This window comes from Lampetra fluviatilis, unplaced genomic scaffold, assembly GCF_964198595.1.
Source record: "Lampetra fluviatilis unplaced genomic scaffold, kcLamFluv1.1 SCAFFOLD_517, whole genome shotgun sequence".
Classification (NCBI taxonomy): Eukaryota; Metazoa; Chordata; class Hyperoartia; order Petromyzontiformes; family Petromyzontidae; genus Lampetra; species Lampetra fluviatilis.
The window spans coordinates 1-5,000 of NW_027621151.1; the positions used below are offsets into that span (position 1 = coordinate 1).

The 5,000-nt window shown below is 58.6% G+C and overlaps 1 protein-coding gene across 1 annotated transcript in view; it reads right to left on the minus strand.

The window, feature by feature from the left end:
- Window positions 1-3,038: 3,038 nt before the first annotated feature.
- LOC144954859 (coiled-coil domain-containing protein 42 homolog) overlaps window positions 3,039-5,000 on the minus strand; it is a 33,583-nt gene continuing 31,621 nt past the window's right edge. The window contains exon 5 of the mRNA XM_078885256.1: window positions 3,039-3,256. The gene's annotated coding sequence lies outside the window, so the exon portion shown is untranslated. The remainder of the gene's footprint in view (window positions 3,257-5,000) is intronic.

Sequence of the window (5,000 nt, forward strand, 5' to 3'; positions counted from 1 at the left end):
CCCGCGTCTCCCCCCCGTGTCTCTTCCCCCTGTCTCCCCCCCCCCGTGTCTCCCCGTGTCTCCCCGTGTCCCCCGTGTCTCTCCGCGTGTCTCCCACTCGGCGAGCTGCCTCTCCGTGTCCCCCGTGCCGAGCTGCGGCCGCCCCCCCGCCCAGCCGCGAGGCCACCAGCTGGTGCAGGTTGAAGGTCGCCATGCGGATCTGTCCCAGCAGCAGCGTCTTGCTGCACGCCGTGTTCTGGGATGTGGGTCCAGCGCGACTCTCTGGGGGCACACGGGGGGGGGGGGGGGGTCAACCACTGTCATCAATCATCACCCATCATCATCATCATCATCACCCATCATCATCATCATCACCCATCATCATCATCATCATCACCCATCATCATCATCATCACCCCATCATCATCAACATCACCCCATCATCATCATCATCATCATCACCCAACATCATCATCACCCATCATCATCATCATCACCCATCATCATCATCATCACCCATCATCATCATCATCACCCATCATCATCATCATCACCCATTCATCATCATCATCACCCAACATCATCATCACCCATCATCATCATCATCACCCATCATCATCATCACCCATCATCAATCATCATCACCCTCATCATCATCATCACCCATCATCATCATCACCCATCATCATCATCATCATCACCCATCATCATCATCACCCATCATCATCATCACCCATCATCATCACCCATCATCATCATCACCCATCATCATCATCATCACCCATCATCATCATCACCCATCATCACCCATCATCATCATCACCCATCATCATCATCATCACCCATCATCATCATCATCACCATCATCATCATCACCCATCATCATCATCATCACCCATCATCATCATCACCCATCATCATCATCACCCATCATCATCATCACCCATCATCATCATCACCCATCATCATCATCACCCATCATCATCATCATCACCCATCATCATCATCACCCATCATCACCATCATCATCATCACCATCATCATCATCATCACCCATCATCATCATCATCACCCATCATCATCATCACCCCATCATCATCATCATCACCCATCATCATCATCACCCATCATCATCATCACCCCATCATCATCATCACCCATCATCACCCCCCCAACACCCCCCCCCCATCACCCCCCCCCCCCCCATCACCCCCCCCCATCACCCCCCCCCATCACCCCCCCCCCATCACCCCCATCAACACCCCCCTCATCACCCCCCCCATCACCCCCCCCTCCACTCCCCCATCACTCCCCCAATCACTCCCCCCATCACCCCCCCCCCATCATCACCCCCCCATCACTCCCCCATCACCCTCCCATCACCCTCCCATCACCCTCCCATCACCCCCCTCATCACCCCCCCCATCACCCCCCATCACCCCCCCATCACCCTCCCATCACCCCTCCCATCACCCTCCCATCACCCCCCTCATCACCCCCCCCCATTACTCCCCCATCACCCCCCATCACCCCCCCCATCACCCCCACCCCCATGACCCCCCCCCCATCACCCCCCCATCACTCACTCAGTCACTCAGTCACTTACTCACTCACTCAGTCACCCACTCACTCAGTCACTCAGTCACTCACTCAGTCACTCACCCACTCACTCAGTCACTCACTCACCCACTCACTCAGTCACTCACTCACCCACTCACCCACTCACTCAGTCACTCAGTCACTCACTCAGTCACTCAGTCATTCAGTCACTCACTCAGTCACTCACTCAGCCACTCACTCACTCACACAGTCACTCAGTCACTCACTCACAGTCAGTCAATTAGTCACTCAGTCACTCACTCACACAGTCACTCAGTCACTCAGTCACTCAGTCACTCACCCACCCACCCACTCACCCACTCACCCACCCACCCACTCACCCACCCACCCACCCACTCACCCACCCACTCACCCACTCACCCACCCACCCACCCCACCCACCCACTCACCCACCCACTCACCCACTCACCCACCCACTCACCCACTCACACCACTCACCCCACCCACCCACTCACCCCACTCACCCACCCACTCACCCACCCACCCACTCACCCACTCACCCACCCACTCACCCACCCACTCACTCACCCACTCACCCCCACCCACCCACCCCACCCACTCACCCACTCACCCACCCCACCCACTCACCCACCCACCCACTCACCCACTCACCCACTCACCCACCCACCCACCCACTCACCCACCCCACCCACCCACCCACCCCACCCACCCACTCACTCACCCCACCCACCCACCCACCCCACCCACTCACCCACCCACACCACCCACCCACTCACCCACCCACCCCACCCACCCACTCACCACTCACTCACTCACTCACCCACCCACTCACCCACTCACCCACTCACCCACCCACTCACCCACTCACCCACTCACCCCACCCCACTCACTCAGTCACTCACTCACTCAGTCACTCACTCAGTCACTCAGTCAGTCACTCACTCACTCAGTCACTCACTCACTCACCCACCCACTCACCCACTCACCCACTCACTGAGTGACTGAGCAAACCGACCCGATCCGAAGCGAGCGACCGACCGAGCGAACGCGAGCGACTGAGCGATGCGAGCGACTGAGCGAGCGAGCGACTGATCCACCGCCCTATGCGCCCTCCACTCACCGCTGCCACCCCTCGCGCCTTCACCGTGTCGAGCGCCGCGTGTAGCCGCGCCAGCTCCCCGCCCAGCGCCAGCTGCCCACATCACCCATTCACTCAGTCACTCACTCAGTCAGTCACTCACTCACTCAGTCACTCACTCACCCACTCAGTTAGTCACTCACCCACTCACTCAGTCACCCACTCACTCAATCACTCACTCACTTAGTCACTCACTCAGTCAGTCACTCACTCACTCAGTCACTCACTCACTCACCCACCCCACTCACCCACTCACCCACTCACTGAGTGACTGAGCAACCGACCGACTGAGCGAGCGAGCGACTGATCCACCGCCCTATGCGCCCTCCACTCACCGCTGCCACCCCTCGCGCCTTCACCGTGTCGAGCGCCGCGTGTAGCCGCGCCAGCTCCCCCGCCCAGCGCAAGCTGCCGCGCTCGAGCCGCCTCGGCACGGCGGACGCCAGCGGCTCGCTCCTGCGCCACGAGGGCGCCGCTCGCCACGCAGCGACACTCCAAGTCGCAGCGCGTCGCTCGCAGAGTCTCGTAGCGCGACAGCAGCTGACGCACATCCTGGAACTGGGGTGGGTGAGGGGGAGAGAGGGGGGTGGGTGGGTGGGTGGGTGAGTGGGTGGGTGGGTGAGTGGGGTGGGTGAGTGAGTGAGTGGGTGGGTGGGTGGGTGAGTGGGTGGGTGGGTGACCTGAGTGAGTGACTGAGTGACTGACTGAGTGACTGAGTGAGTGGGTGAGTGAGTGGGTGACTGAGTGAGTGACTGAGTGACTGACTGAGTGACTGAGTGAGTGAGTGGGTGGGTGGGTGGGTGAGTGAGTGGGTGAGTGAGTGGGTGACTGAGTGAGTTACTGAGTGACTGACTGAGTGACTGAGTGAGTGAGTGAGTGGGTGGGTGGGTGGGTGAGTGAGTGGGTGAGTGAGTGGGTGACTGAGTGAGTGACTGAGTGACTGACTGAGTGACTGAGTGAGTGAGTGGGTGAGTGGGTGGGTGAGTGAGTGAGTGGGTGAGTGAGTGGGTGAGTGAGTGAGTGGCTGAGTGACTGACTGAGTGGACTGAGTGAGTGAGTGAGTGGGTGAGTGGGTGGGTGGGTGGGTGGGTGAGTGGGTGGGTGAGTGGGTGGGTGACTGAGTGAGTGACTGAGTGACTGACTGAGTGACTGAGTGAGTGAGTGAGTGGGTGAGTGGGTGGGTGAGTGAGTGAGAGGGTGAGTGAGTGGGTGACTGAGTGAGTGACTGAGTGACTGAGTGACTGAGTGACTGAGTGAGTGAGTGAGTGAGTGGGTGGGTGGGTGGGGTGAGTGAGTGGGTGAGTGAGTGGGTGACTGAGTGAGTGACTGAGTGACTGACTGAGTGACTGAGTGAGTGAGTGAGTGGGTGAGTGGGTGGGTGAGTGAGTGAGTGGGTGAGTGAGTTGGGTGAGTGAGTGAGTGGCTGAGTGACTGACTGAGTGACTGAGTGAGTGAGTGAGTGGGGTGAGTGAGTGGGTGGGTGGGTGAGTGGGTGGGTGAGTGGGTGGGTGACTGAGTGAGTGACTGAGTGACTGACTGAGTGACTGAGTGAGTGAGTGAGTGGGTGGGTGAGTGAGTGAGAGGGTGAGTGAGTGGGTGACTGAGTGAGTGACTGAGTGACTGACTGAGTGACTGAGTGAGTGAGTGAGTGAGTGGGTGGGTGGGTGGGTGAGTGAGTGGGGTGAGTGAGTACTGAGTGAGTGACTGAGTGACTGACTGAGTGACTGAGTGAGTGAGTGAGTGGGTGGGTGGGTGAGTGAGTGGGTGAGTGAGTGGGTGACTGAGTGAGTGACTGAGTGACTGACTGAGTGACTGAGTGAGTGAGTGAGTGGGTGGGTGGGTGAGTGAGTGGGTGAGTGAGTGGGTGACTGAGTGAGTGACTGAGTGACTGACTGAGTGACTGAGTGGGTGAGTGGGTGGGTGAGTGAGTGAGTGGGTGAGTGAGTGGGTGACTGAGTGAGTGACTGAGTGACTGACTGAGTGAGTGAGTGAGTGAGTGGGTGGGTGGGTGAGTGAGTGGGTGAGTGAGTGGGTGACTGAGTGAGTGACTGAGTGACTGACTGAGTGACTGAGTGAGTGAGTGGGTGGGTGGGTGGGTGAGTGAGTGGGTGAGTGAGTGGGTGACTGAGTGAGTGACTGAGTGACTGACTGAGTGACTGAGTGAGTGAGTGAGTGGGTGGTGGGTGAGTGAGTGAGTGGGTGAGTGAGTGGGTGACTGAGTGAGTGACTGAGTGACTGACTGAGTGACTGAGTGAGTGAGTGAGTGGGTGGGTGGGTGAGTGAGTGGGTGAGTGAGTGGGTG